At 31.2% G+C, this 11,585-nt stretch overlaps 1 protein-coding gene across 1 annotated transcript in view; it reads right to left on the minus strand.

Moving 5' to 3' along the window:
• Positions 1–9,759, minus strand: part of Dh31 (diuretic hormone class 2) — an 89,599-nt gene extending 79,840 nt beyond the window's left edge. Inside the window, exon 1 of the mRNA XM_089637043.1 lies at positions 9,643–9,759. The gene's annotated coding sequence lies outside the window, so the exon portion shown is untranslated. The remainder of the gene's footprint in view (positions 1–9,642) is intronic.
• Between the last annotated feature and the right edge of the window lie 1,826 nt (positions 9,760–11,585).

Consider the following 11,585-nt stretch of genomic DNA (forward strand, 5'->3'; position numbering starts at 1 on the left):
CGCGCGAGGGGAATTAAATGCATTTGAGAGAATGGTGCACTTTTGTCGTCCATACTACTTCAGTTTTAATAATTAACCTTAAGCTAGGCGATAAGTTAAGTAATAATAGTAAGTATGCAATAATAAGTAGCTTGGTAATGTTTTAAATAACTGCACTTTAAATACTTTCATTTATTATCATCTACTTGTATTTTGCTTTAATCTCTTACATCTCAAGTGTATCTTTAATTACACTTCGTATAGTAGTATTAATTTATTTTCACAAAATTTTATCTACGTAATATTTAACATTATGATGTTGCAACTATGAACCTGATATATAAACATTTCAATGGGTTAAACCACAGTATCCTCCTTGAATACCTCAAGGACGATGATGAGTTTTTTCTTATGACGGCACAATAACTACTTATACACGAACACCTTTGCACAGGTTCTCCTGTATATAAAAAAAATTGAAATAAATAATTATTATATCATAGTCATTTAAGCTCAAAGGGTAAATTGAAGAGGAAGTTCAAAAAGCTTTCTGTAAAACACAGTAGGATAGGTATCTACAATCATCTATTTATACAAAGAAGAGTCTATGGCGGCGTGGATTTGATTCTATAACGAGGTTGATGAAATTTTGCATACTTGACCTTCTAAAACAAGAGGTGATTCACTGTCTACATTAAATTTCGAAAAACTCTGCGCAAATTTCAAATAACTCCGGGGACTTCAACTAGTACACTATATAAATGGAACAGGGTTCACAAAATAAGCTCAACAAGGTTTCAATAAAAAAAACTATTAAAAGCTCTACTGCAACATGCAATCCAGACTCAACAAGATATCTATAATTATAAACAGGATTCTAATAATACCTACTTTAAGAGCTTTCGAAGTTTCATTATCATTCTAGATTTTCAATATTTGGCTTGGAAATTGGACAATCTAGACACCCCAACTTTAATGCGCTGACTGGGTTATACAAGAACATGTTTGCGTTACATGTTAATGTTTTTATCCAATCGCTTAAATTCCCAAGTACTTTGTGCATTCATCATGTTCAAATCCCTAAGCATCTCTTCAACTAAATAGTTACTTTAAATCGGCTATGTAGGAATTTGGCGTGTAATAATTCTCACGAATCGATGGTAAAAACGGGAAGGACTATTTATTAACTGTGGTGAGTCGTTATTCCTTTAGGGATTCAGGAGAAACGAAGCAGACAATGAAAAATGGACACAGATAAAATAACATACCAATATTTGCTCTGACGAGAACAGCGGCGTGTCTCGGTTACAGAAAAATTTGCTTTATCATGTTAAAAAAATAATTAAAATACTGGGATGACATTACCCAGAAACTATAACATTTGTTTTTGTCTGAAGTGCTAGGACAAAGCATGTTTTAGCGGCTTGATATTGTATGGTCTATCGATTTTTGAAAAATTAAATTTTATTGGAAAAAATAAAAGATGCCCTATGATTACTTTCATATCTACAATCCACAATAATAATAGTGTAGACGTTCCCGCGAAACCGACTAGTAAAAATAGTAATTTATAATTTTAAACAGTTTTTTTGGATGGAATTACTATCCTCACTGGGGGGTGGGGATCCTGTTCTGAGGGGGGCTAGGTTTTGGATATGTTTCAGCGACTTGTATGGTACCTAAGACGTCATGGTTTGGGTAAGGTTTTTTTTCAGTAACTTCTATAAACACGTTTTTAAAATACTAGTCAATTTATTTTCTGCCAATCAGTTAGCCATATATATAATAAGATTTGATGTATTAAAGTTATTTAGAAAATAACGTTGTTGAACGTGATGAAAGATTTGGCCAAAACACAGGGACATCCTCAGCATGCCGGACGAGAAATATGAAATAGACATTCACGTATGAAAGAGAAAGCATGATTATGCCATAGTGTATGTCTGCTTTTTTACTGTGTATTTTTACAAGTAACCTTCCTTCAAGTAACTTGTACAATAGGTCGACAGTAAACAGTCTAAATAGTAAACCTACGTATTAGTTATAAGTCTGTCCTTCATTTATAATACTCATAAGTCATCCAGTAAGAAGACGTTCACAAAGGTACTACAAATTGGATCAGTCCACCGCAAAAAATGTTGAGGAAACTTAATTCCACTTATTAAAAATAATATTAAATAAGAGAGTAAAGTTTAAATATTTTAAAAAGTAAGAAACATGTTAGAAACAGATAAGGTCATTGTCCAATAAATCCCGAGCAATTTGTCAGTGACGTGCGGTCGATTAGAGAACAGGTCGAAAAACTGTCTATGAGGAAATCTTCGTACGGTGAAAAATCGTACTAATCTGAGTCCCTTTGTCCGGGCAGCCCCTTGACCCGCTTTATAAATAGCTGGCATATGGCACCCTACCTCTCAGAAGATTCCCATTATTATGCATGTTATTTTTTAGGAAAGAATAAATATTTATCATTCAAACAATCGAGCCCGTATTATATTCTTTAATTTAGGAAAGTTGGTCAATAATAATAAATGACTAATAATTGCTGTCAACTGAAAAGTTATCGGATATCTTCAGAGTGACCGGAAAAAGAAAAAAAACAAGAAATAAGGTGAAGAACTGTTTTTATTTGACAAATATTTATTTGCTGTGTAAGAAGAGCGAGTTCACACGGGGCGTTTTTTTTTACGCAGAAAATTTAATAATAATAATAGTACATACACGGAGAAAAATGAGTATTGCTAGTTTATTCAGAATCTCTTCAAAGTATTGATAATCCGGTTTAAAACGGGATTGCGAGCCCTAAAAGAATAAATTTATTGGTTTCCTGATATACTTTTAGTAAAATACGAATATATTATCACGATCCTAATATTGTCGCATTTCGTCGTTTTGTATTATCAGGGCAAATGCAGGTTCATGAACATTAGGATAGATTAGGAATGCAGGTGCTTGAACATTACGATATATTAGGAATTTACTAAAAGTTCATCAGGAAAGGCCTGCAATCCCGTTTTTAACCTGAGTACCAATAATTTGAATAGATTTTTAATAAGTCAGCAATACTCATTTTACTTCCCAAGAGTTTATTTTAAATAAATCTATTATTTTTTCATCGGTCTATGTTTTGAAGATTTGAATTTACCTCAATGGTAATAATATAAATAACGAAAAATATGTTATTACACCTAATTTGATAAAAATATTGGGTCAAATTAAAACAAAGCACTTTATTGGTAATCTATAACTCAACAATTTATTTAACGGTTTTCTGGGAACAAATTACTAACACCCTTTACTGAGAAAAGTACCGTACTGTTTTATCTTCTCTCACCCTTTCGATGATAAAAAACGAAACATGTTTTCTGGTTATTGCACTGTTATCAAATATAATTTCGATAACGCCGAGATTTCTACAAGAAACCTTGTTTTTGGTTGCATAGAACAGTGGAGATTACAGGACTTATAAAACCCGATATTCCTTTGTTCCGCCACTGGAGAAATAAACTGCATGGTCACAAGGCATATATTACTGCATGAATAAACTAATGGAATTATAGTTTACTGAAACGATCAATTTCACAACTTTACAGTTCACTTTGCGAATTATGCGCGTTTTGGAACTGTTAGTTTTTAATCACTAAAATTATCAACAAAGAGATGTGTATTACTAAATGATAAACGTAGATATATATGTTATGTATATATATATATACTAAATGATCAACAAAGAGATATCTATGATTTTCGCATTTCATTTTCAACCCATGTTAGAGATACTAAATGGGTTGAAAATGAAAGAAAATAAAACTATTTTTAATGATTGGTAGGAGTAAGATTCAGGGACGAATTAAGAAATTTAGAGGATCTAGCACGTAAATGTTTGAGACGATATATTTATATATTGGGTCACATATATATATATTTCCTAATTGAATATATAATATGTATCAAAACAATAAGAAACCGTAAAACAAAACTTTTTTTTTTGTTGAAACAAACTGAAAAAAATAGTCAATTTAATGTGAGAGATATAATATATTAAATCAATATTCGGTTTCTTGTGGTTTTTACACAAATTGAACGATTTAGTCTGGTTTTAGCAATTTACAGAATAATTTTTCAGTTAATTACACTAGGTCGTCTATTCTGAAATCAAAAACACTTTGATGGAGGAAGGGTTGTTTTACAGAACTTGAACAATTCATCAAATTTCAAAGTTGATTTTCAAGTTCTATGAAGGTTCTACTCAAGTTCTTTTATTATATCACTATCGACCAGTTGTTGAAAAAAAAATTGAAATGATAAAAGACTTGAATAGAACTTTCACAATTTGATGAATCGTTCAAATTCTGTGAAACAATCCGTCCTTAGCTGTACTAGCCGCCGGGACATTGAACAAAGCTCTCTATAAAATGCAGCGAAATTGAAACAGTATAGCTAACACCAGTGGTGTGTCGTTATTTTTCACCGGCTTTCATTATTTCTCAGAAAAAAATTGTTGTGTTGTATTTATGGAGGCTAAATTCATATGTTAGATAAAAAATATTGTTTGGCTGTAAATGGTAAGATTTTCTTTTTTAGCTGAACAACGCATTACATTCATCGGACAAACGCATTTTACATTGTACATATAGTTTTGTGAATGCCATCTGTTAGCCATAAGTTGATTCTAGTTTATCAAGTCTATAGTTACTTATAAGATGGAGTATTGTAGAAATATACCTACTATAAATTTGTACAGCGCCCTTGAGGTGATTGCTCACAAAACACAATACTCCATTTTTTATATGAAAACCGCACAAGACACCCAACTGCTCCCAATCGTCTGGAGTCAGTGAGACTATGGCATCCCTATTTTCGGTATGAGGGAGAGAAAGGGCTATTCATGTCTGGTCACCAAACACGGCTAAAGCCATTTCAAGCAACGTTTCAATTTTGAATGGTGGTCTTACACCAGGACGATACTGAAAGTATCTTCTATATTATTATTATTTAAACTTCGCTAAAAGTTCAAAATTCAAAGTACGTTGAATTCAAAGCAACTCTCAAAAGTGTTATAGATATCAATTTATATCAAACAGACTCTCATAAAATGATAGAAAAATTTTTAAGGAATATTATTTAGTATTTCATCTAGCTTTAGATGCAGTGGTTTAGAGCTAGTTTTAGAATCTGAAAATTGTGAATTGTGATCATATCGTGGGGAAGTGTCGGTAGATTACCTTAATTATATTTAAAACCCATCATAATGACTTTCCCAGCTGTCAAGTACATCCTATCGAAACGAAATAACTCATATAACCAATTATTATTGTTTGATATGATGGACTAATAATTATTATAAAATCTGCGGTCAAAATCAATTTAAGCGCTCTGCCGTACGAGACTGATTCAATGAAAACACTTTGTCTGCCGATGGAAAACGCAATATGAGAAGGCAGAATAGCGGATGTGTGGAAAGCTGCGGTAATGCGAGGGTAACTAACGTTAAAAGCAACATTAACGTTAACGTGTCAGCGCCGTATTATCATTACACGTCAAATGTATATTTATGTTTGTTACAACCCTTTTGTACGGACGGAGCTTGTAATCAATACAGACACTTGTACAAAACAACAATTCCACGCCAAATTGGAGTGGGACTCTAAAGCATTTCTTGATATTTTCTTACCCATTCTCAAAGCAAAATAAATAATTTTTCTCAAGGCTTTCCAAGACAGAAAGGCAAATACCAATTAACAATTTCACAAGTATTTTATTTTTGTTCTTAGACAATTTTTAACTCCGAATTTTTAACTTTGAATATTTATTCATAGAAAGACCCGACATGGTATCATGACTTTATATCAGAGACGAGATTCATCCGTTGTTAATTATTGGTTTAATATTTACGCCTATCCCACACAAAACAAAACAAGTAAGCGTATTTGCTATTAACTATCAAGGATCAAGAAAGGCTTTATTAATTACAAAACAATTACACGCTGTTGACAAAATTAGATTCTGTTAACGGCCGGGCAATTCTCTTCAGCAATTTCTCTTTTAGTTAATCTGACTAAAATCTGTCAGAATCCCATAAGGGATGGAAATTGTAACGAAGATCACAGAACACACACGGAGCAAATGATTATAAGCAAATTTACTAACTTCCCTTAAGACCTTCAATTGGCGTTTCAAGTTAACAGGTGGAGATAGAAGGGTTGTTATTATTTTCACTAGGGGCATGCAAATAGACCTCCCTAATGGCACTTTGTAATTAGGCGAGAACTGCTCGCTGAAATACAAAGCTAAATGAAACGTACGGAGGTTGCTTTTATTTTCCCGGCTTCTTCTTTGAAAACGGTATTTTTATTATTGACAGTTTCAGCAAGATGTCTGGCAATTAAACAAAAAAACTAACAGTTTTCTCTACAGGAACAACTCATTATTAATGTATTATGTAGCAAAATTCCATCAAAATTCGAAAGAGTTTCTTTTCGGCAATCGCTTACATAATGCTCGTAAATATTTGATCATTTGCGAAGAATTTTGAAAGAACCTCTAATTTTTTCCTAGAATTTGATTTCTGCCTTTCTAAGGATTCAGTAAGGTCTTGCTGTAGGGGTTTTGTAAATTACCTGAATTTTTTTACATAAGGCATAATACTTTTTAAATATCGTAGGTAAGTCTATAACGATTTTACAATGTTTTGTTTGCTAGTCATTACTAAATGTATACCTACTGAAATAAATTTTCGGCTACTTATATTTCATAAACGACTTTTTCCTGAGTAAAAAGATGAGGTTTTTTACTCGTTTTTATGTTACCCTTGGTTAAACGTGCCACAAAGTCAGTTATTCATTCATTTGAGCATCCATTGTCATAACATATTAAATTATTTATGAAATTTAAAAAAATATATGCTGACATAATGTTACAATGGCCAATATATATAATACTTTAGTAATGATTGATGAAAATTGAACAATTAAATTCATTTATTATGTATTTGCCATTTATTAATTCCGATACCTAAACCAGATAATTAAGCGTTACACTAGTTGTCCGCCAATGTTTCCAATGTGCGCCAATATTGTTAATTTATTCAAATTGCATTTTCAAAGTCATTAAATGACTATTCATTAAAATATGTGTATCCTACTTTGAAAACTGTCGTTATCCGAGCTATTTTGAATGCGACAGTAATCATATTAAATTCAAATCCTTAACCTACCCTTCAATGAGTTGTCTACTTTAAACATTCATAGAATAATGCTTTATTATTCATTGGTTTCCTAATAATGCTATTCGACAGACAAAAAAACTTACGAAGAAACATGAGTCGGGTGAAGATAATTTTCTCAAATAACTAGTAGATTATGTATCGTTTTTTAACATATGCAAAAAATGATGAAATGTCTTTAAAAAAATGCAATAATAATGTACTTAATAAAATGTTAAGAGTTTTTTTTACTTGAAAATATTTGTTTATAGCTCTGCGTAAGAATTATTAAGCCTGTGATAGACCACGCTATAAGAGCGTTATATTTTTGTGGCTAGGCCTATTTCTGCGTATCGCTCGCCATACATTGGCATCGGTACTGTATGGTGAGAGATATGCTGAAATAGACCAAGCCATGATTCGAAGAGCGTAATGGTTCGCTTACCTTAATCATTATAAGCCCAGAGTTTTTTTTTGGTTCTAGAGCAACGTCGCTGCAATAATTAATCCCACTAACGATTTAAAAGTAAAATTCTATATCTATCTGTAATACTTTATACTGATTTTGAAAGTAAGTAGGGACAAATATTTTTTTTCTTTTTACAACTAAAATGTCGATAGGCAGCTTACGCCAAGCTACTGTCACTGTCACAAGACCATTTTAGGTAATTTTGTAAATCTAAAAGATAACGTGCCAAATAATATGATATGCTGATTTATAGGGAGTTTTTGTTTCCTTAAATAAATGTTGATATTATTAATAATACTATAATGTTAAATTAGGGTTACAAAATTAGGGTTTCAAAATTAGGGTTACAAAATTAATCTTTGTAAGAAAGTAGTTAAAAATAATACTACATTATTTTCTCTGTGATACGTCTGATATTCGAGGTGGTGGGATATAGTGTACTGAAGAAAAATAATTAAATAAATCCTGTAATGAAAAATAAATCTTAACAAGAAATGTGTTAAGATGGACCGATGAGAGATTGCCTTTCTTTCATTAATCTAAGAGCAAAAATCTAAAGTTAACGAAAACCGAGAATGTATGTTCAATACTGTTTTTCAAAGAGAGAATCGTGGTTTTTTCTATCTTACTGTAAAATTCGCCACAAGTTCAGTCAATCATCTGTCTACGTGTCTACATACGTGTCTTTTGTAAATAAAGTTTAAAAAAAGAATACTGATGTTCTTAACAATTTTATGCATGGTTAGATTTCTGATAAATATTATTTTGTGTTCGATTTGTAAGAAACGTTGTATAATAATATTTTCTAACCCTTATAATTTAATGTGTTCACTTCAATGACTGACTCCAGATAGTTCTGGCAATTATATTATTTAATGTCATGTACAGGAAATTTCTACCATGCTTTGAGTTCACAATGAAACCAAACATTTGCTTTAGCCAAAGAATATTAGTATCTGACATAATAGAATATACATTTCAAAAGAAAGCTTCCAAGAATTTTTTCAACTATTGATTTCTAAGAACATAATCGAAATAGTGTTTTGGTTGCTATGATAAGCATTTATTATAAGTCTTTTTCAGCAAGAAGGAATCGTGTATTTTCAAATTATACATTTTTAACTGGTTTAATATTTGGATTCTAGCAAAAATATTGAAAGACAGATCCAATTTCCTAAATTAACCGATGTCAATCTCAATTGAAAAATCTTTTCTGTTACAAAACAATCAACCGACAAGTAAATCAATCAAAAAAGTTGTCTTTGTAATAAATTATAAAAGACTTCTTTCATACTATATTCTATTTCAAGATTGTTTAATTCAAATTTTATATGACGAATAAAAAACTAAATCAATTATAAGATTGAGGGTGTCTAAATATCAGAATATTAATGAGATACTTTGTCAATTGTAAAACAAAACACATTAAAACAATTTTAGATATGTTTACAACCCCTTGACATGGAATACATAAACCATTATTTTGTAATTTGTATTAATTTTCGAAAACAGAATATGATTGGAATAAATACCACATATATACCAATAAGGTTTATTGCTTTATGGGCGTATGAGTTTAAAGCTTGTGGAATAGGTAAAAGCTTTAATAATGTATTTTGCTTACAGATTTATATTTTATGTTTTAACTATAAATGAAACCCATATTTCAGACTTTATAAAAACAAGTTTACGAAAATAGTAGTTGGATTTTTCTACTATATTACCATTAATAAATCCCTTTTTGTATGTATACGTAGTATTTTATATAAATATGAGAAATAAGATGTAATGCAAATAGGAAAAATGGCTAGAAAGCTTAAAACTTTTTAATCGCATGAGTTTATGCTCGTGTATTTAATAAGTAAAAATAATCAGTTGGTGTATCAGCGTGTGATTGGATTTTAAAAGAAAAAAAAACAAGTACATTTTACGTTATATTACCAAGTGTTCGGTTTATGAAACTGATTTTAATTTATTTTAAAAGTCTTACCTTATCGGGGTAAATGCGAGCGTAGAGGGTGATCTGCTACGGCAAACTCTGCTGGTAACTTCCTTGCGTGGTACCTCTTGGACCGGAGTTTCTTCCGCTTCTAACAACAAGTGGGCTCGCCGGAGAATGCGTGATGGGTGTCCCGCCGTAGAGCCTTATATAGTGGAAGCTACGGCCCCACCCTCACTCCCTCCCGCACCCTCCTCGCCAATCCGTAGAACCGTAGAACAGCTACGTCATTTGCGATTTGCCAACAGATGAATTTATTTATTGTTTGTGCTACGTACGTGTGTACATAGTCCCAACGAGCATTGTCTTATTGTTCAATTTGCGGATTATTGAGATGACACGACGCAGAGGTGAGGGGGAATATGTTTCAAAAAAACTACGATTAAAGGAAACCAAATAAATTGGAATCTGGGTAACGAAGATTAAAATTCTAAGAAAATGTATTCAGGAAAGTTTTAATCTTTCATATGATTTTTTTATGATTTTTCTTAAATTTTTGTACTTGATGTACATAAGTATAAAATATTTGTATACATTTTTTTGTTTTATTTGATAGAACCCCTTTTTTCAATATCTTTTAATAAAAGGTAGTTTGCAAATATGCAACATTTTAGTTTAGTTTTGCGTGTCATCTTTTTCGTCTTCCGTAATAGTAATATTTTCAATGGGTTTTAAATTATTTAAAAAATACAAAAAAAAAATTGATATTAATAGGCTTTCTAGTATCATGGATAATTTTAACGATACTAGAAAGCCTATTAATATGCCTTATTAGTAGGCTTTCTAGTATCGTTAAAATTATCCATGAACATACTTAACTGGAATATTATTTTTAATGTACGAATTCATTTAAATATAAATGTTTCTATCTTAAAGTAGTTTATAAATCTTGACATAATAACTCTGTATTTTTTTTAATTATAAATCAATTCTAATAATTACAGAAATAAAGCTTCCCAACTTTACAAAGTTGCATCGTTCGTGAAATCGTACAGAGGAATTTTCGCACAAGTTAGTACATTGTGTTTTTTTCATGTTCCACAAATTTTATTGCCTTTTCATAGTTGCGAAATATAGAATATTGGAAAATAATGTATTTTTAACCTGAAAATTTCTTTATTTAACTTTTTTGTCAAAGCTGTATACATTTTTAATTAATTTTCGAGTTCAAAGGGTAGTTGTGCTTACATTCAATGAAATTTTCAGTGTGTAAGATTAATTTTTTGGTTTCATATATAGCTTACGTGGTGTATTTTTGTAAAATATATAGTTTTTATGTAAATTTTGACCAACACTGAAAAAAAATCACATTTAATATTTCTGGTTTAGAATCCGTTAGTTCCATTTCGTTACCATACTTATTTATTTTTTAACGCTCTCTTTAGGGACATTCAAATGACGATAGCTTATAAAATAATTAACAATTATATAAGTATTTTTGTACAAAACTGAACTGTCCGAGCATCAATCTATTGTATTTATTGAGTGATTCATTGAAAATATCTCCTGAAGAATTCAAACCACAAGCTTCCATTAGTATTCTGGGCAATAAGAAGTACATGTTATGGTAGTTAGTCCCAGAATTTATGCACTGAAAAAATCCTGACTTCTAGTAATCTGGTATTGGTGGAAATATTAAAGTAAAATATAAAAATAACGGAAATGAAAGCACGTAAAAAGATAAAAATGTGTACAAATTTCATCGAAAAAGCCCAGAACGCATCCACCGCCCAAGACCTAGACAATCCTCATTCCGTGAACCCGGGCACCCCCGCTAAGTCACCAAACGTAGCGAACCATTTGGGATGACTAGCAGAGGTGTTGTTTATCCAATGGTGACGGTACGCATATCCGCCTCTCAAATTATTACTTCTTCTCGAAACGACAAAAGTTTAATTAATGTTTTTTCGTGGGCTCTTTTGTATGTATCTATT

Source organism: Hesperophylax consimilis, chromosome 11 (genome assembly GCF_061612785.1).
Source record: "Hesperophylax consimilis isolate HC1 chromosome 11, BYU_Hcon_1.0, whole genome shotgun sequence".
Taxonomy (NCBI): domain Eukaryota; kingdom Metazoa; phylum Arthropoda; class Insecta; order Trichoptera; family Limnephilidae; genus Hesperophylax; species Hesperophylax consimilis.